The sequence below is a fragment of the Somniosus microcephalus genome, chromosome 27, assembly GCF_052327205.1.
Source record: "Somniosus microcephalus isolate GS21.2 chromosome 27, FLI_Smic_1.0, whole genome shotgun sequence".
NCBI lineage: Eukaryota > Metazoa > Chordata > Chondrichthyes > Squaliformes > Somniosidae > Somniosus > Somniosus microcephalus.
The window spans coordinates 10,704,750-10,726,739 of NC_141013.1; the positions used below are offsets into that span (position 1 = coordinate 10,704,750).

Consider the following 21,990-nt stretch of genomic DNA (forward strand, 5'->3'; position numbering starts at 1 on the left):
CTATTTGCACACAAGCAAGGTCCCACAAACCGCAAAAGGAGCCGAATCCCTAATTAGTCATGCTTGGCGGTGTTGACTAAAGGCGGAATGTTGGCCCGACACCAGCAGAACTCCCTGCCCTTTTCCAAGTACGGCCACGGGATGTTTCACGTGCACATGACATAGGAATGAAAGAAAGACAGGGTCTCAGTTTCATGCCTCATCTGAGGGAGCCCACCTCCTACAGTGCAGCACTCCCTCAGCACTGCATTCCAGTCAGCTTGAATTAGCTCAAGCCTATAACCTACTGCCCGAGTGCCAAGACTACCACCAACCAAGCCAAACTGACGCGCAACTTGCATATCATTTGCATATTAACAGAAAATTTCTATTAGCCCTCAACGAGTGCATTTTCCAGAGCTTCAAGCACCAATAGGGTTTTCATAGTGAGCTAGTACCAATATCCAGACCAATACAGGGAAAAACAAACAACAAATTTAAGCTAACATGCTTCCTCGGTGATTAATTCACAATCTCAAAATTGCTCCCACCTGCTACCTCCCGACAGAGAGAATAAATTCACCAAGGGAGAATATATTCTCTCCAAGGAATCACACGGAGAAATTTTGATTCACTGCTCCTCAAACCTTTTGAGCAACAACTTGCATTTGTCGAGGATCTTTCACACGGAACGACGTCCCAGGACGCTTCATGGAGGCGTACATGGATCCAGAGCTAAAATAAGGAGAGTAGGAGGGGTGGCCAAAGGCTTGGTCAAAGAGATGAGTTTTAAGGAGAGTCTTAAAAAGGAGAAGCTTAGGGCAAAAAATTCTAGAACATGAAACGTAAGCTGCTGAAAGCACAGCAGCCAATAATGGGGTAAAGGGGGGGGGGCGGGGAAAGAGAGGGATGCACAAACGGCCAGAGTCAGAGGAATGCAAAGTTCTCTGAAGTTTGTAGGGTTGGGGAGACCATACAGAGATAGAAGAGGGAAGGCCATGGATAGATTTAAAACACACAGGTGAGGATTTAATATTTGGAGGGTTTGGGAGACGGTGACCTTAGACAGGAATGATGGGGGAGAAGGACTTGGTGCTGGATAGGATATGGACAGCAGACTTTTGGAGGAGCTGAAGTTTACAGGAAGGTGGAGGGCGGGAGGTCAGTCAGCAGAACACTGGAATAGTCGACTCTAGATGTGCCAAAGGCATGGTTGAGAGTCTCAGCACCAGATGGGCTGAGCCAAGGACAGAGGCGCGCAATGTTACAGGGGTAAAAGTAGCTGGGTTTGTGATAGAGAGGATATTGCAAAGGAAGCTCAGCTGGGGGCCAAATAGGATGGCAGCATTACGAACGGCCTGGTTCAACCCAAGGCAATGACCAGGGAGGTGGGTACGGGACATGGGTTCAGAGTTTGATGCACAGGATTTGGTGCAGGATAGGATATGGGCAGCAAAGTTTTGGATGAGCTGAAGTCTGTAGATCGTGGAGAATGGGAGACCCGCCAGGAGAGCATTGATATGGTTGGGTCTGGAGGTGGAAAACCCCATTTTACGTGCAAGCTGCCTTTATTGGTAAAATTATGGATAGGGTGAAATCAAACTTTCCAATGTTTAGCTGGTGAAAAGTGTGGGTCAACCAAGACTGAATGTCAGACAAGCAAATTGACCACAAAGAGGCAGTGGAGGAGTTCAGAGAGGGAGTGAAGTGATAGGGCTGGGTGTTGTCGGCATACATTCGGAAACTGACCCCATATCATCGAATATTGTCACCATGCAGATGAGGACAAGGACAGAGCCAAGGATAGGTCTTTGGAGGACTCCAGAGCTAATGGTTGAGCGGCAGGAAAAGCCATTGCTGGAGATACTCTGGCTATGATTGGATAGATAAGAATGGAACCTAGCAAGGACAGTCCCACTGAGCTGGACAGTGGAGGAGAGGAGTTGGAGGAGAATGGTGTGGTCAACCGCATCAAAAAGGAACTTTTTTTTTTTTTTTGGAGAGGATGTTTTGAAAGGAAGGGGTACAGTGCCCAAGAGGGAACCATTTACAATGTCAGCTGGTATGGGGGAGTGGGGGGCAGGAACAGAAGTTCTGCAGTAGTTTATAAGTGTCGACAATTCAATTCCCAGCCCGGAGCAACAAAGCAGCTGAATATTTCGAGCAGGCTGTCCTTTAAATCAATCTTGTAACTTCTTCCATTAATTGCTGTTGTACTAGAACATATGTGCCCTACCCTGTAATTTTACTGACAAATATATGCAAGGGTCGATTTTCCTCTTAGCCATAACTTTAGCAATAACATCACCTTGGGCGTAAAATGGGATTTCACACTTTGTACGCACATCAGTTGTTTGGTAAAGTTATCGACAGGAAGATTTTCGGGCCCTCAATGTACCTCTGTGGAACTGCTCCATTCCACCTCTGCAAACAGCTCCAGCCCAAAGCCACGGTTTGCCTCGTCCACTTTTCCAATTCTGGTCCTCCGTGGGCACGATCGTCATCCACCCTGCACTTGAATTCCCTTCCCAAAACACTCCGCCAAACTACATCTATTCCCACCTTCAAAAGCTTCCTCAAACCACCTCTCCTGACTCCTGGTTAGGGTTGTTTCACTCCCCTCTAACGGTGAAGGCACGGTGGATGTTTCAGTACACTAAAGGCGTTGCAATAGGGAATTCAAAAGAAACTTCTTTCCACCCCCCAGAGTGGTGAGAATGTGGAACTCGCTACCACAGGGAGTGGTTGAAGCGAATAGTATAATATAATTTCTTCACCCAGAGAGTGGTGAACCTGTGGAATTCTCTCTTCTCTTAGGCAGTCCCTCGGAACCGAGGATGACTTGCTTCCACATTAAAAATGAGTTCTCAGGTGACTGACGAGTCCAATGCGGGACCTACAGTCTCTGTCACAGGTGGGGCAGACGGTGGTTGAAGGGGCGGGTGGGTGGGGTGCTTGGGTTGACGTGCGCTCCTTGCGCTCCTTGCTCTTGGCTTCCGCTTGCTCCCGGCGAAGAGGCTCGAGGTGTTCGGCGCCTTCCCGGATGCTTCTCCTCCACTTTGTGCGGTCTTGGGCCAGGGATTCCCAGGTGTCGGTGGGGATGTTACACTTTTTCAAGGGGGCTTTGAGGGTGTCCTTGAAGCGTTTCCTCTGCCCACCTGGGGCTCTCTTGCCATGCCGGAGCTCCGAATAGAGCGCTTGTTTTGGGAGTCTCATATCGGGCATGCAGACAATGTGACCCATCCATTGGAGCTGATTGAGCATGGTCAGAGCTTCGATGCTGGGGATGTTGGCCTGAGCAAGAACACCGACGTTGGTGCGCCTATCCTGCCAATGGATGCTTGCGTCTGCGCTCACTCGGAGGCCGAACTCCAAACCATCGTAAACACCTTCACCAAAGCATACAAGAGCATGGGCCTTACACTAAACATCCGTAAGACAAAGGTCCTCTACCAACCTGCCCCCGCCACACAGTGCTGCCCCCCGATTATCAAAATCCACGACAAGGCCTTGGACAACGTGGACCACTTTCCATACCTCGGGAGCCTACTGTCAACAAGGGCAGACGTCAACGACGAAGTCCAACACCGCCTTCAGTGTGCCAGTGCAGCCTTCGGTCGCCTGAGGAAGAGAGTGTTTGAAGACCAGGACCTCAAACCCAGCACTAAGCTCATGGTCTACAGGGCAGCAGTGATACCTGCCCTGCTGTATGCCTCAGAGACATGGACATTGTACAACAGGCACCTCAAAGCACTGGAGAGGTACCACCAACGCTGCCTCCGCAAGATCCTGCAAATCCATTGGCAGGATAGGCGCACCAACGTCAGTGTTCTTGCTCTTGAATTCTCTACTACAGAAGGCAGTAGAGGCCAATACATTAAATATATTCAAGAAGGAGTTAGATATATTTCTTAAGGCTAAAGGGATCAAGGGATATGGGGAGAAAGCAGGGACAGGGTACTGAATTTGGATGATCAGCCATGATCGCATTGAATGGCAGAGCAGGCTCGAGGGGCCGAATGGCCTACTCCTGCTCCTATCTTCTATGTTTCTAGATGCATTTAGGGGAGGCTGGACAAGCACGAGGGAGAAGGGAATACAGGGTTACGCTGATATTGTTAGATGAGGAAAGACGGGAGGTAGCTCGAGTGGAGCGTAAACGCCGGCATGGACTGGTTGGGCCGAATGGCCTGGTTCTGTGCTGTATATCCGATGTAAAGTTGCCATTAGAGAGCTCGGTGTGGAGTGAAGAACCTGCAGCAGTGACCGTTTCTAAATTTCCAGACCGACAGTGAACTCCGTATCAATGCATGCTCTAAAAAAAAATGCTGCATCCATATAAAATACAACAGTAATATGTAAAAATGAAAACACATTTTCCATAACAAGTGCAACAAGAATACAATGAAGGCTTCATTGAAGCAGACTCTTGGTTTATCAACCAAATCACCCGGTTCTTCCAGATCAGAGAAACTGCAAAACGTGAAAGGAAATCAAATGAGCTTGCATCATGTTCTCAGGACATTCCAAAGCATTTCACAACCAATTAACTACTTTTGAAGGGTAATCATCGTTGCAGACGCAGCAGCCAATTTGAATACAGCAAGATCCCACAAACAGCAAGGAGATGAATGACCAGATAATGGGTTTTGCTGAAAATCTGAGATAGAAGCAGAAAATATTGGAAAGGCACAGCCGGTAACCGATCACTAGAATTCCTCTGCCAATTCTGACAAAGTGCTTATTGCTTAAAGTGTCAACCTGTCCTTTCTCTCCTGTCAGGTACTAATAGACTCCCAGCATTTTCTGTTTTCAGCTAAAGCAATTTTTTCCCCCCGCAAAATAGTTCAAGGATTCTCAGAATTCTTTCTATGAAACCAAGGCTCACATTGGTGCTGCTGACTTTCTTAAACAGTCTAGTGTAAAGTCACGTTTACACCAAGGACAGGGTGCATCGTATTCCTCAATAATACATACGATATCAATCAGCGCTCCCCATTGCTGTCCAGTGGCCCATGCTGGAAAATATACGTACATGGGCATCAGGCAAGGACAGAATCAAGGTCGGCTGTGATGGCCTTCATGATGGAATAGCCTGCCTACACTCAATGTCCAGGCAAAGTATCAGAGGGCTGCCAGTGCACTTGGCACTGCCCCCAACTAAGACTCACTGCCTTAAGAAAAGGTGGGGGGTGGGGATGGGCAGGAACATTTTTCGGGTTCACAGGTACATTACATTTCAAGGAAGTAGCACCTCAAGGTTACAATGAGGTGAGTAAACCACAAGAGCTCAACCCTTCGACATGTCGCTTGCCTTGTATCACACTCCCACCGATACAAAGCTGCAAAGCTGAAGGTTGAAACATAAAGTAAAATAACTGTACGTGAAGCACTTTGGGACATTTCCAAGACACCTGATAACATCCCATATACTGTAAATACAACGCCTTCTTTTTACCCATCCAATCAACCTTGTCTTCAGTCTCTTGCCTATTTCCCATCCCCCACAACTTTCTCGCTCCTCTTCACAAGGAGATGCTCTTTCAAGCGAGGAGTGCTTCTGGAACACAAGTTATTTTCAACGTTTTGTATTTTTAAATTCAACTTGCATAATCTTGTTATCTAAAATGCACTGGGGCGGGGGGGGGGGGCGGGGGGGAGGTAACGTACAACATTGAAGAAAATTTACAAGGCCGCTTATGGGCGACTTTCCCCAACAACAGCACGCACGCCCTTGGCTGTTCATTAATCCCCAATTCATACGGAATTCATTTTAATGGGAGTTTCTCTAGGAGCAGATATTACTTCCCGTGCAAACCGCCAGAGGCTCAGATTACTCGCTTGTGACAGAACATACACTTACAGCTGTTTCAAATCAAAATATGAACTTGGAAGCTGCACTTGGATGATGCAGACTTGTGGAAGATGGCAGGACAGCACAGGACAACTCACACACCCAGAGATGTAGAACAGACTATTTCATAACTAGCTTGACCTTGACTGCCCCTTCCATAATTCTCCATGTCTGTTGGGGCAAACAGAGAAAATACAGCTTAAACCGCGCTAGCAGGAAGTTTACTGCAATTGTCAGACTAAAGTGCTTTGCCATTAAACTCGTTGGAAGCATTTCTACCGTGGAGCTGAGAGTTTAGAGTGCAGTAAATCTGCCCTCAATTACTATAGACGGGCAAGTTATATTTCAGTTTTGGAAAGCTCAAGGGTTGTTTTTCTAAAATACAAGGGCCATGCTACAAAATACGCAGAGACAATCATTTATCAGGCCTGTACGGCCAGACAATCAAGACTGACATAAGGAGGAAGGAGTGCAGAGTATTTATTCGATCAAGCTCTTGCTCAGTCAGACATACAAGCAATTAAAAAAGGCAGAATCATCCAATTAAGAAGTAAATATTAATTGACCTACATTGGCTCCCAGACTGGCAATGTCTCAATTTTAAAATTCTCATCCTTATTTTCAAATCCCTCCACGGCCTCGCCCCTCCCCATCTCTGTAACCTCCTCCAGTCCTACAACCCCCCCACCTCAAGATCTCTGCGCTCCTCCATTGTGGCCATGACTTAATCTGGCTAGGCCCTAAACCCGAATTCCCTCCCTGAACAAATCTTAGGGAAGTGATAATAAGTCCATACATGGTAATGACACAGCCACATCTGCTGAAACATATCGTTCAAATCTGTTTACTGACATCTGTAGGACCCGAGCTCAAATTCAGGCTCATCCCGACAGATGAAAATCTACCGGCTGCAACAGTCCTAGGTGAAAGGAGTTTGTGTAGTTCAAAACTGGGTTGCTACTTCTGAGTACTACAGCAAAGGTATCCAAGGGCTAGAAGTAGTGCAAAAAAGGGCAATCGAACTGACACCATCTGAACTAGGAGCAGAGATTGAAGATCCTGGGATTGTTAATTTTAAAGAAAAGTTGGCTAAGGGGATATATTATTTGAACATTCAAGAATATGAAGGGCATAGATAAATTGAGACCCAGTAAAATGTTTAGAGAGTACCACAAACTCAAGAACCAGGAGACATGGGCTCAAACCTAGAAGAGGGAAGGTGCACAGCCAGTATAGAGTTACAGAAAACGCTCGTAAACGGCACCTAAATATCCGTAATTCTCTATTAACCGGCAAAATTCATACTCCGAAAACAACACCTCAATAACTGGAAATGTTGCCGAGTCCGAGTCTCCCGCGGTGGCCGAGTTAGTCAGTGGGGGTAGTTCTCCAAACAGCCACTACTCGGCTTCTTGGCGCTGTCGGAAGTCCGAACACCTCAATAACAGGGGCCTGACTCTCCCGCGCTGCCGGGGGTACCCAATTACTGTATACTGCACATTTCTTGATTTTTTTATTTTTGTTTGTTAAAAATAACCTCGGTGGATAACCCTCTCCGTCATCCAGAATTTTTAATCAACCGGCACCATCCCGGTCCCAGATACCAAAGAGTTTCCTGTAATTACTTTACACAGAGAATGGTGAACACGTGAAGTCAATGGAGCAGGGAGGCATAGTGTGAAATCCTACCCTTGTCTAACCTCGGACTAGCAGCTCCTTACTAAACCAGTACCTCATCTGTCCATTTCCCACACAAATTAGTACAGTTTTTGCTGTCAAGCCATGCCAAATAGCAACCCAGTTTTGAACTACACAAGCTCCTTTCACCTAGGACTGTTGCAGCCAGTAGATTTTCATCTGTCGGGATGAGCCTGAATTTGAGTCCGGGTCCTACAGATTTCAGTAAACAGATTTGAACGATATGCTTTAGCAGATTAACAGCTCCACCTGAAAGAACAGCAGAGAATTCCTCACTTATGGGGAGTTTTGCACAACAGCAAAGCACTTACTGAGAAATTTGCAGAATTGCATAGTCTGATTAAAAATAAATAACAAAAGAGCTCATGATTAACATCAAAAGAATTTTAAAAAGTTCTATTAAATGCAGCAGTTTACTCCCCATCTGGGACTGGTATTCACCAGGTTTGACTTATTCAACAACTTGGTATAACAAAACTACAAGACACTGTTGGAAACTCCTCAAAACGTGTATCTGTAGAGGAATTTTTTAACGTTTTATGAAATGATGCAATATAGCCAAAGATGCATCTCGTGACTTGTGCTGCACGAGTACTTCCTTTACTTTGTTCATTATCAATTCAATTTTTTTTTCAATTCAATTTTATTTGTCATATATGCAGCAGACGTGTGTACTGCACAATGATAAATGATTATCCCCCCCATCCTTGAGCCACCTGGTTCGAACCACCTCTGTAGATTGTGCAAACTGTCCACTGATCCCCGACCACCACCATGCTCCCAATAGCAAACCAGAACATACCAGAGACAAGCAGAACATACCAGAGACAACCAGGAGGTATTAGAGACAAGCAGAAGTGACTATGGACCAATTTTCCCTCTCTTTTGCAGGTAAGCACCACAGTATGGGTTAATATTCTACAGTATCAATGCAAATTAGAGAACAGGTGCACAGGGGTACATTACAGCTCTAGTATGCATTTCTCAGTAACATGGAGCAAAATACAGTCCATCCATTAATCTTCATTAGAGGATTAGAAGCCACAGAAGTGTCAACAAGGTTGCACCCAGTCTCATCTGTCATAGGCTCCAAGTTAAAATAATGTCATCAGAGGACTGCTTGATGTTGCCAAACCATGACTTTCACTATGCCCCTTTCTTGGCTTTCTACCAAGTTGTCCATCCAAAATATCGCGTGCAAGTTCTTCACCATCATGAACTGGATGGCCAAAGGACAACTTTGGCAGTTCGATTCCCTCAACTCCATGTCCATACACAATCCTTGAAGCATCAAATGGCCGAGTCCAGGTGACCAGCACATCTCAAAAAGGTGCAAATAGTTGCACAACACGACAAAGGCCCAAGATCCTTATCTTGTCACAACACCATCAGCAAAGCAAAAACAAAAATAAGAAATATTATATTTCTAGATATCAGGCATTACCATGCAAAATTAGGCCATTCACACCTGTGCCGGGGCTAGCCCTTCAACTGAAATGGTCTCGTAACCCATTTATCTGCCCTTTTAATCCAATTTCCTTTTAAATGATGGTGTGGTCTCTGCTTCAAAGGCCACTTGTGTAAAGCATTCCATTACTCTCTACGTAAAACAACTTCTTCTCCCTTTGCTCCTCTAATGATATTCTTATTATTATGGCCGCTTTTACCGCTTGACTAACCACTGCAATAAAATCTTTCATTATATATTCTCCCGAAAACATTTGTAATTTTGACAACCTCTTATTACAGTACAGCACAGTACAGATGGAGGCGGGGGAACAGTGCAGGTACTATCAGCTGCAATTACAGAACTCCAAAAATCCAAAAGGGCAAGTCCTACAACTTCAATGAGGAATTGTCATGTCACAGCTTGGGGGGAAGACAAGAGAAAACACACACAAAAAAAACTGCAGTTCATTTTTCCACAAAGCTTGACCCAATTTATGGCAATGACACCCCTGTAATTGTACCTGCACACATGAAGACTAATCGTAGCTAGAAACTTCTCCCTTTAAAATACAATTACCCACAACAATAAGTCTCAGATGTCCAGTCATTAATCGGTCAGCTCCGACTGCCCCCGCCTCCAGTAGCGCCGCGCTTCCCTTTGGGGCGCAACCACTCAATTTCCGGTGCGGGGGCGCGAATGTTTCCGGGGCGCTACTTTTAGCGCCCTGGCGAGGCTGGCGCCCCAAACGGGGCTATACTCAATTTCTCCTCCTAAATGTATGAGCGCATTCACTATTGGCATACATTCCAATGGATGGATTCCCTTACAGCACTGTATGAATAATCGGAATATTTACGAATAGGTCTCTATCTGGCAGAATTAGGCTAATAACTAGCTCGCTACTCTCCTCACTGAGTAGGCGCTTGAACACTGTGGCTCTCCCCCACTTTCCCGAAGAAGCAAGGTCTCCACTTCCGACCCACACAGTTCCCAGACGGGATTCCCATTCTGTGTTGAGCTAGCTGATCTCAGCCAGAGCAGTGACGGTGCTACACTTGGCATCGGCACTCCCGGATTAGGATGGGGAAGTGAGCCAGGATTTTTGCTCTTTATTCATTGCACAAAGTGCTTGGGAGATGTTCCGATTGCTCCCTCCCACTGGTACCACCTAGAGTTTCTCATAAATATGTAGGCCCGAGACCAAGGAGCGCTCGACGTTTGAAACGGCCGAGAGAAGACTGTGCGTACACACAAAAAATATCACGTTAATTATATTGAAAAGGGAAGAGGAGAAAGAGCGTTACATTAAAAATTGACACTGGTTCTTGGCAAACTTACTCAAAGGAAGATGGGCAGTCAGATGATGTTTTTCTTCCACAGTCACCTGAAAAAGATAAAAAAAAGTCAAGCTCAGTTGTCTAAAAAACCTATTAGCAGAACCTGCAGAAAGGGTTAAACTCTATACTGCCAGAGAATTTGGGGAGGGGAGGGGGGAGGAGGCTGTGGGAGTCCTGGGAACAAAAAAACAAAATACAATGCTTTTTTATTTTAAAAAGTTATGAGAAGTTTGAGCAGCTTCTGAGCTTCAAGGCCACGGCACTGGTTTGAACAAGCTCAGTGTATTAGGAGGCACATTTACACTATATAGGAGCACAGCCGACTGAAGAATCCCAATCTATCTCTAGCTGTAGCTGGCAGAGGGAGTGCAGGCAACACTCTTCTCTTAACCCGACAACAATAGCGAGGAAAATGTGGGTCTATGATTGTACTGCTGAAATAAGGCAGATTTGAGCAATGCAAACAGAGGCAACATATCCCACATTTTGATCTCTGTAAACAAGTAGAGCTCAACATATCCCCAGTGGCCGTCTCTGTAACCCTGAAGCTGGATTGAATCACAAGCATAAAAGCATCTTACAATTGGAATGGTTGTTATTAAGGCAACAAATCACTTGAGAATTAGAATGCAGCTATTCTGCTGCTCCTGTGAAGAGCAGCAGTTTGGCTCACCAGTCGCACTCTCGCCTCAGGAGTACTGAAGGTTGTGGGGTCAAGTTCCACTTCAGGACTTGGGCACATAAATATAGGCTGACACTTCAATGCAGTACTGAGGGAGTGCAGCATTATCAGAGGTGCTGCCTTTCGGTTGAGACATTGAACGGAGCGCCTCAGCTATGAAGAAAGACTAAACAGGCTGGGGTTGTTTTCCTTGGAGCAAAGAAGGCTGAGGGGGGACCTGATTGAGGTGTACAAAATGATGAGGGGCATAGATAGGGTAGATAAAGAGGAACTTTTCCCCTTAGTAGGGGGGTCAATAACAAGGGGGCATAGATTCAAGGTAAGAGGCAGGAGGTTTAGAGGGGATTTGAGGAGGAACTTTTTCACCCAGAGGGTGGTTGGAGTCTGGAACTCACTGCCTGAAAGGGTGGTAGAGGCAGGAACCCTTACAACATTCAAGAAGCATTTGGATGAGCACTTGAAATGCCATTGCATACAAGGCTATGGACCAAATGCTGGAAAATGGGATTAGTTTGGACAGGGCTTGATGGACGGCGCAGACACGATGGGCCAAAGGGCCTCTTTCTGTGCTGTATAACTCTATGACTCTATGTCCCATCTTTCAGTTCAAGTGGAGGTGAAAGACCCCATGGCACTTGTTTAGAAGAAATGCATGTTGTAACTATCTATCTAGGAACAGGGACTCCCCCAGTGTCTTGGGCCAAAATTCCTGCCAACACCAAAACCACCAGGTCATTCATCTCAAAACTCTTCAGTGATGCATACTGTGCACAAAATTTGGGTGCCCTGTTTACCTATAAAATTGTTGCAGGTTGAGCGTCCAAAATCCGGAGTTCCGGAATCCGGGGCGATTGGTGGCAGGGTCATCCCGAATCCGTAAAATGTTCCCAAATCCGGCCACCCTGTCAAACCACAACCTAGGCCCAGGCATTTCCGGACTTGGACTCGTGTTTCTGATGTCCGAAGTCCAGAAACGCCCGAGCCCAGGTTGCGATATTTCCGGATTCGGACATCAGAAACACGTTCCGAAGTCCGGAAAAAAACACAAAAACCGGCTCGGCCTCGGTCCCAAGGTTGCCAGATTCAGGACGCTCAACCTGTACTACACATCAAAAGCAATTCATTGACTGTGAAGCACTTTGGAGTGTCCCGAAGACATGAAAGGTGCTCTATAGACACAAATCCACAGTGACGTGCAAGTGACAGTATGTAAGCTGCAGGTTAATAATCGGGGCTCACCGGAGCTGAAAGAAAAATAAAATACTAACAGAAACTGTGTAATATGCTCATTAACTTTTTGTTTTTTTCTTTCCCTTGAACTTGGCACTAATTAATCTATACTATGGCTTGGAACTACAAACTGGTCTTTTCTCCCCCTCGATCAGGAATTTCAAACGGGTTCTAATTTGAAGAGGACAGCCCCCATTCGATATCCTGGAAGTGTGTTACTGGGACTTAGTGGATTTCAAAAATCCCAACCTCTCAAATTTCAAAAGGAAGAGTTATCTATAAGAGTAGCCAATCACATGCCTTATTTCATTTTGAAATAAAACCAAAAAATGCTGGAAACACTCAGCAGGTCAGGCAGCATCTGTGGAGCGAGAAACAGAGTTAACGTTTCAGGTCGGTGACGCTTCGTCAGAACTGGAAAAGGTTAAGAGATGTAACAGGTTTTAAGCAAGTGCACAGGCAGGGAAAGGGGAGGAAAGGACAAAAGGCAAGGTCTGTGATAGGAGAGATTAATGACAAAAGGAGACAGTAATGGAACAAGTAAAAAATAAAAGATCAGTCTAGAGGAGGTGTAAATGGGAATATCAGAATCATCAGCAACAGCTGCCAGCCAAAGGTTGGGGGGCAAAGGTTACGATCTGAAATTGTTGAACTCAATGTTGAGTCCAGAGTTTATTTTATTTACGTTTGAATTCTTCTTCTCTCCAAGCTATAACTTATGAAACTTAGAACACGATCAAAATAAGCTTTAGACAGGTAGCTGCACCACAGTTTTTTTTATATAAAGTGTTTATGTACTGTGATTGGATTTAAAGGAACACGCACCAAATCAAAAAGTAGACGAAAATATTCCATATTTTCCACAGCGCTCTTGGTACGATGTGGTAAGGCCACGTTATATTTCTCTAATGTGCCTCTTGTATAAAGTTAGGGATTCATAGGATATTTTTTCCTCGCAGTGACTGACGTGTGGAATGTACTCCCGTCGGTTAGTTGGTGCCAATTCCTGAACTCTTGTGAAAACACAGCCTCTGCCAAGAAAATGGGACTGAATGTTATAGATAAATTTAGACATTTATGAAGGACTTGCGATGTTATTAAGTGCATGGCAAAGATACTTAGAGGAGTGTTTGGAGGTTTTATCTGGCTTAAATCACCTTCCTCTGGAACTGTTGGGAGACTGAGGCTCAGTAATTGTGCCAGGCATATTGGAAAGAATGAGCTCGGTGTGCTAAATGACATTTTCCTCAATCCATATTTCATGGTCTGTTCTTCTCTGAAACATCAGCATCGCTGGAAGGGCCTCTGATTTTAAAAAAAATTCTCAGGATAACTGGCACGGTTACATTTACAACAAATCACTTCAGGAGAGCATTAACCACGCGTCTCACCAGTGTCTCACTTCCTGACTCTCCAAAGCCTTTCCACCATCTACAAGTCACAAGTCAGGAGTGTGATGGAACACTCTCCACTTGCCTGGATGAGTGCAGCTCCAACAACACTCAAGAAGCTCGACACCATCCAGGACAAAACAGCCCGCTTGATTGGCACTCCATCCACCACCTTAAACATTCACTCCCTCCACCACCGGCGTACCGTGGCTGCAGTGTGCACCATCTACAAGATGCACTGCAGCAACTCGCCAAGGCTTCTTCGGCAGCACCTTCCAAACCCGCGACCTCTACCACCTAGAAAGACAAGGGCAGCAGGCACATGGGAACATCACCACTTCCAAGTCACACACCATCCTGACTTGGAAGTATATCGGCCGTTCCTTCATCGTCGCTGGGTCAAAATCCTGGAACTCCCTCCCCAACAGCACTGTGGGAGTACCTTCACCACCCGGACTGCAGCGGCTCACCACCACCTTCGAGGGCAATTAGGGATGGGCAATAAATGCTGGTCTTGCCAGCAACGCCCACATCCCAGGAACAAATTTTTAAAAAGTGTCTGGAGTCCTGTGTAAGCACACGGGGTCGGGATCTGCAGAATCCCTTCCCTGAAGGACATCCATGAACCGCTTAAGAGTTTAACAACAATTTGGCAGCTTTTCTGGTGCCAGCCCACAAATGACCAGATTCATTCATTTCTATTTCACAACCTGCCTACACCACCGTGACCTCTTGCTCAGTACGCAACTTTTAAAAAATGGTTCCCCTATTAAGCAGCATTTTACGCATGTTAAGACATAGATAATTGCACTTATATAGTGCCTTTCATAACGTCAGGTCCACCCAAGGTGCTTTACAATCAATAAATTACTTTTACAGTACAGTCGCTGTCGTAATGTAGGGAAACGTGGCAATCAATTTGCACACAGCAAGGTTCCACAAACAGCAATGAACTAAACGACCAGATCATCTGTTTTTTCGGTGCTGGTTGAGGGATTAAATATTGGCCAGGACACCGGGGAGAACTCCCCCTGCTCTTCTTCCAAATAGTGCCGTGGGATCTTGTTGCGTCCACCCAAGCAGGTGCGGTTTAACGTCTCATCCGAAAGACGGCCCCTCCGACAGTGCAGCCCTGAAGCGTCAGCGTAGATTATGTGCTCAAATCTCTGGATTGGACTTGACCCCCACAACCCTTTGACTCAGAGATGAGAGTGCTATCGCTGAATCAAGGCTGGCAGGAAATCAGAAAAAGATTAACAGAAATGTAAATGCACCGAAACACATTAAAACATGAATATGGTTATTTAACACTGGATGCAGTGAATGGTGTACTTTTTTTTTTAAAAATTGTAAATGATCTTATAGCGAAGATAGAAGTAACAATACAACACAACAAAACAGTAGGGCATTAAATACAATCCAGCAGAACCTTCCAATTAGTGCAATTGTGTCACAAGGTAGTGATTGTTAATTGGTAGCTAGGTGTTGCAGCAGTAAACAATGATCTCAACACAAGAAAGTCAAGGAATAAAGTTCACTCGTTGAAGGCTCCCAATTTACTTTTCACAATATAGAGACATGAATTGCGATAATTTGAGTGCAATAAATGCAATGACCGAGTAAAGACTCCTTCACGTTAGATCACCCTTAGCTGCACTCCCCAGGATTAATGACTCAAGCTGCAAACACCACAACAGCACGATAGGCCCCCATGAAAACATGGTCAGCGCGGGGTGCCTTATTCCAATTATTCTGCCCAAAGTTACCCAGCTGCTACAAGGATTTTGCTCTCCTGCTCTTCCAAACAGAAAGTGCCAAATGTAGAAGTGGCCCAAGCGATACACGGGGACATTCCTCACCCTTCCAATACCCATCCCATCTGCAATGGAGAAAGGTGGAGGGAGACAGAGAAAGCAATTTTTCATATTACTTTATGTGGGGGGTGGAGGGGGGAAAGAGGAGAAAAAATGACAACCAAATTTTATGTTTGAGAAGAGAGAAAAGCTAAAAGCATCGGTTGTGCTCACTGCTCGGATGTCAGACACATTAGGGTAGAAATTGTCACCGATGTTCTCATACCAAGGCTTTCAATCAAATTCCCCTCCTCGCTGTTTGACTGGAAGAAACATAGAAGATAGGAGCAGGAGTAGGCCATTCGGCCCCTCGAGCCTGCTCCGCCATTTAATGAGATCATGGCTGATCATCCAAATTCAGTACCCTGTCCCTGCTTTCTCCCCATATCCCTTGATCCCTTTAGCCTTAAGAAATATATCCAACTCCTTCTTGAATATATTTAATGAATTGGCCTCAACTGCCTTCTGTGGTAGAGAATTCCACAGGTTCACCACTCTCTGGGTGAAGAAATTCCTCCTCATCTCAGTCCTAAATGGCTTACCCCTTATCCTTAGACTCTGACCCCTGGTTCTGGACTCCCTCGCCATCGGGAACATCCTTCCTGCATCTAGTCTGTCTAGTCCTGTTAGAATTTTATAAGTTTCAATGAGATCCCCTCTCATTCTTCTAAACTCCAGCGATTATAAGCCCAATCGACCCTATCTCTCCTCATAAGTCATTCCTGCCATCCCAGGTATCAGTCTGGTGAATCTTCGCTGCACTCCCTCCATGGCAAGAACATTCTTCCTCAGATAAGGCGACCAAAACTGCACACAATACTCAAGGTGTGGTCACACCAAGGCCCTGTACAACTGCAGCAAGACATCCTTGTTCCTGTACTCGAATCCTCTCGCTACGAAGGCCAACATACCATTTGCCTTCTTAACCGCCTGCTGCACCTGCATGCTTACCTTCAGCGACTGGTGCACAAGGACACCCAGGTCTCGTTGTACTTCCCCTTCTCCCAATCTATTGCCGTGCAGATAATAATCTACCTTCCTGTTTTTGCCACCAAAGTGGATAACCTCGCATTTATCTACATTATACTGCATCTGTCATGCATCTGCCCAATCACCCAACCTGTCCAAATCATACTGGAGTTTCTCTGCATCCTCCTCACAGCACACACGCCCACCCAGCTTTGTCTCATCTGCAAACTGGGAGATATTACAGCTAGTTCCCTCGTCCAGATCATTAATATATATTGTGAATAGCTGGGAGGAGTCAATTGCTTATTGTAATGGGGACAAGAATTTGGTACAAGGGCATTTGTATGATAATTTCTTAATTTCCAAGCTTAATTTCTACTGAGTTCTAAGCAGTTTGCAAACAAAATGAAAAACTATTTGCCAAAGCTTTTTCGTGAAAATTGTGTTCAGTAAATACGAAGCGTTCAATGTTCCACCAAGACTTCATTCCCAATTTACTCTCATTTACTAGGTTGCTGAGGGAAGGGTAGAAATTGCACAGGCGCGGGCCACAATCTTCCAATCCTCCTTCGATGCAGGGGTGGTGCCCAATGCTCCCTCTAGTTTTTTTTTGGTCCCTCAAAATGTTGCGCATGCGCAGTTTCTCCCACTGAAAAGCCGATTAGCGGGAACATTGGTGGTGCCAGAGGATTGGAGCATTGCAAATGTGACACCCTTGTTCAAAAAAGGGGGAGAAGGATAAACCTGGCAATTACAGGCCAGTCAGTTTAATGTCGGTGGTGGGGAAGCTTTTAGAAACAATAATCCGGGAGAAAAGTAACAGCCACTTGGACAAGCATGGACTAATAAAGGAGAGCCAGCACCGATACGTTAAGGGAAAATCGTGTTTGACTAACATGATTGAGTTTTTTGATGGAGAGGTTGGACGAGGGCAGCGCAGCTGGCGTTGTGTATATGGACTTTTAAAAGGGGTTTGAAAAAGTACCATATAATAGGCTTGTTAGCAAAACTGAAGCCCATAGGATAAAAGAGGCAGCAGCAGCATGGATACCAAATTTGCCAAGGGATAGACAAGAGAGTTGTGGTGAATGGCTGTTTTTCAGACTGCAGGGAGGTATACAGTGGTGTTCCCCAGGGTTCAGTACTAGGACCACTGCTGTTTTCGATATACATTAATGACTTGGACTTGCAGGGCACAATTTCAAATTTTGCAGCTGACACAAAGTGGTTGGAAGTGTAGTAAACAGTGAGGGAGATAGTAAGAGACTTCAAGGGGACATGGACAGGCTGGTGGAATGGGTGGACGCATGGCAGATGAAATTAAACACAGAAGCATGTGAGGCGATACATTTTAGTAGGAAGAATGAGGAGAGCTGATACAAGCTAAACGGTACAATTTTAAAAGGGGTGCAGGAACAGAGAGACCTGGGGTGTTTGTGCACAAATCCTTGACAAAGCAGTTAATAAAGCACATGGGATCCTGGACTTTATAAATAGAGGCAGAGAGCACAAAAGCCAGGACGTTGTGCTAAATCTAGATAAAACACTAGTTCGGCCCCAGCTGGAGTATTGTGTCCAATTCTGGGCACCGCACTTTAGGAAGGACATGAAGGCTTTGGAGAGGGTACAGGAGAGATTTACTGGAATGGTTCCAGGGATAAGGGAATACAGTTACATGGATAGACTGGAGAAGCTGGGGGTGTTCTCCTTAGAGCAGAGAAGGCCAAGAGGAGATTTGATCGAGGTGTTTAAAATCATGAAAGATTTAGATAGAGTAAATAGAGAAACTGTTTCCAATGGCTGAGGGGTCGATAACCAGAGGGCACACATTTAAGGCAATAAAAACAGAACATTTTATTTAAATGGATAATAATGGAGGCCAAAAACAGAAAATGCTGGGAACACTCAGCAGGTCAGGCAGCATCTGTGGCGAGAGGAACAGCGTTAACGTTTCAGGTCAATGACCCTTCGTCAGAACTCAGATTCAGGGTGGTGATTGACAAAAGAACCACAGGCGACACGAGGAAAAACATTGTTACGCAACAAGTGGTTAGGATTTGGAATGCAGTGCCTGATGAATCTGTGTCCACCAGCCTAATAGTAGCTTTGAAGAGGGAATTGGATCAATACTTGGAGAAAAAATTGCAGGGATATGGGGAAAGAGCGGGGGAGTGGGACTAACTGGACCACTCTTGGAAAGAGCCGGCGCAGACTCAATGGGCCGAATGGCCTCCTTCTATGATTCTATCAATGGCCTCCATTACTATCCATTTAAAAAAAGATTTGCAGATTAGTGTCATATTGCAACAGTTAATGACCTCACTCCACCTCGTTAGGAATCTTTTCCAGCTGCCCTTCCCTATTTACGCACTGCTCCCCTGACACTGGATTACTGCTCGTCTCCTGCTCCTTCATCAGTGGATTGTTCGGCCTTACATTTTGCTTTATCTACATGTCTTGCTACCCTCAAAATCCCTCATCTTCTAGCATCTCTTGGGCCTCCGTCCCTCCAAAATTCTTTTTCCCTTCCTCAGTGTTCATCTTTTTCCACCTTGCAAAGCACTCCAAAACCTCTTCATGGGAGGAACGCTATATATAGCTCGTTAAGAAACCCCAAAGTTAAGTTTCAATTCAACAACAAAAACAACTTGTATTTATATAGCACCTTTAACATAGTAAAACGTCCCAAGGCGCTTCACAGGAGCGATCGCCAAACAAAATTTGACACTGAGCCACATAAGGAGATATTAGGGCAGATGACCAAAAGCTTGGTCAGAGGTAGGTTTTAAGGAGCGTCTTAAAGGAGGAAAGAGAGGTGGAGAGGTTTAGGCAGGGCATTCCAGAGCTTAGGGCCTTGGCAGCTATAGGCAATGGTGGAGCAGTGAAAATCGGGGATGCTCAAGAGGCCAGAAATGGAGGAGTGCAAATATCTCGGTGGGGGGGGTTGAAGGCCTGGAGATTACAGAGGTAGGGAGCAGCGAGGCCTTGGAGGGATTTGAAAACAGGAGGAGCACCAACTATTGTTGGCAATTCCCTGACCAGAAAGAATAAGCTCAAGCAGCAAATCTTCTGGTTCCTTAGCTTGGGTGGTTCTTCAACTTTTCCCAACCACGCAGGTTATAGCAACCTGCAATCATATAGCTCATTTAAAAAGATTTTAAAAATCCCAAGGTACTTCACGTGAGGTGGGTGGGGGTAAAGAGGAGGAGGTAGCAGATGCAGAGCCATAGTGCAAAAGTTAGGATCAGCAACTGAAAAGCTCGGTTTACAGAAGGATTTTCCCCCCTGTAGTGTATGTACCCGTCTATCTTTAAGGGAACTATTGAATGTAACCGTTCACCTTTAAGGGAACTACTTTAGGTGTGGCACTATTTGTTTGGCTTCTGTATACTGTAATACCGATAGTGACCACACCAGTATATAAGTGTTGTAGCAGGATTGCTGGGGCAGATTCGCCCGGACCTTCGAATAGTAAAGACCTGTTTTGTTTGTTACTTCTGAAGTCTGTGTATTTATTAACTGCACAACCCACAGACTTTACACCCCCCACCCCCCAAGTTTGACAGAAAAGTGGGGGAGGCAGAAGGCTTCAGGGAATGAGTTCCAGTGAGTACAGTCAAGATAGGTGAAGGCTTTTCCACCAACAATAGGATGAAAGGATGGGTCGAATGCACACAAAGGTCAGAGTCGGTACACCGAAGGATTTGTTTGGGGATGCAAGGCTGCAGAAATAGGTTGGGGCAAGACAAGGCTACGGACGAACTTGAAGATGAGAATTTTAACTTTAATTGTATTGGGGGGGGGGGGGGGGGGGGGGGGGGGGGTGGAGAAACAGGGAGACAATGTAGGCCAGCGAGGACAAGAGGAACGGATGAGTGGGAATTAGTGTGGGGCTGAATACTACCCCGCAGGAGGGAAAGTCCAAGATAACTTGGATCTATAGAATTTCTATTACTTATACTACACTAATATTGTTTTGAAGAATATGCAATATAGCCCCCCTTCCCCCCCCCTCCAATTCAACACACACACACACACACACACACACACACACACAGTTGGTAGCACTCTCAGAGTCAGAATGTCATGGGATCAAGTCCCACTTCAGAGACTTGAGCACAAAAATCTAGGCTGACACTCCAGTGCAGTACCGAGGGAGCGCTGCACTGCCGGAGGGGCAGTACCGAGGGAGCGCTGCACTGCCGGAGGGGCAGTACCGAGGGAGCGCTGCACTGCCGGAGGGGCAGTACCGAGGGAGCGCTGCACTGCCGGAGTGGCAGTACCGAGGGAGCGCTGCACTGCCGGAGGGGCAGTACCGAGGGAGCGCTGCACTGCCGGAGGGGCAGTACCGAGGGAGCGCTGCAATGTCTGAGGTGCCATCTTTTGGATGAGACATTAAATCAAGGCCCCGTCTGCCCTCTCAGGTGGGCGTAAAAGATCACACAGCATTATTTCAAAGAAGTGCAGGGGAGTTATCCCCGGTGTCCTGGCCAATACTTATCCCTCAATCGTCTTCAGTAAAGCAGATTATCTGTTCATTACATCATTGCTGCTTGTGGGAGCTTGCTGAGCACAAATTGGCTGCCGTGTTTCCTACATCACAACAGTGACTACACTCCAAAAAGTACTTCATTGGCTGTAAAGCGCTTTGTGACGTCCTGGGGTTGTGAAAGGCGCTATAGAAATGCAAATCTTTCTTTCTAAACATCCGTATTTGATCCTAAATTGTAATCCATGTTGGCTCCGAAATGCAAATTCTATAAACACTGGAATTTACAACATCTATATTTTATCGTGCAACATGGGACACTATAAACATTGGGCCTTGGTCAGAACATGATGCAGAACATCACAACCCTTTTACAGCTTGCCTTACAAACGTCAAGCCGTGGAGTCTACTGTAAGCTTGCTAATACAATGGGATTATCACACCATCCCCTTCTACCTCCGTACTTGCAGCTGAATTGAACCAATGCAGCTGGGGTGAGAGTCTTCTTTCTCTCCCACCTGCAAGAGTCCTAAAATGACACAGGAGTTAGGCAACATTAACCTGCCTGGAGGGAGGCAATAGCTCTAAACTGCCCATAAGGCAGCACAGGAAAGCCGCAAGCGTGGCTGCTGTGGACAATGGGAACGTCACATTGAGGGTTTGGAGGAGGGGCTTTCTCTGCGAGCCCCTGCTCATTGCTAGAAAAGAGGAAAAGCTTTAATAACAACAGAAGACGCTGGAAAAACTCAGCAGGCCAGGCAACATCCGTGGAGAGAGAAATACAGTCAATGTTTCAGGTCGAAACCCTTCTTCAGAACTCTACGACCTGAAACATTGACTCTGTTTCTCTCTCCACGGATGTTGCCTGGCCTGCTGAGTTTTTCCAGCGTCTTCTGTTGTTATTTCGGATTTCCAGCCTCCGCAGTATTTTACTATCGCAGAGGAAAAGCTTCGTTCTGCATCTAACCTGGTGTGCAGCTGACTACCTTCAAACTGATGGCATGAAAGTTTCCTTTATCTGCAGTAAAGGTCCTATATGAAATGAGTTTGGACAATCT

At 45.8% G+C, this 21,990-nt stretch overlaps 1 protein-coding gene across 5 annotated transcripts in view; it reads right to left on the bottom strand.

Moving 5' to 3' along the window:
* Window positions 1-21,990, bottom strand: part of LOC147099964 (A-kinase anchor protein 13-like) — a 482,784-nt gene that overhangs the window by 436,791 nt on the left and 24,003 nt on the right. For all 5 annotated transcript variants that reach the window (XM_085968506.1, XM_085968508.1, XM_085968507.1 and 2 more), the window contains exon 2: window positions 10,320-10,365. The gene's annotated coding sequence lies outside the window, so the exon portion shown is untranslated. The remainder of the gene's footprint in view (window positions 1-10,319; window positions 10,366-21,990) is intronic.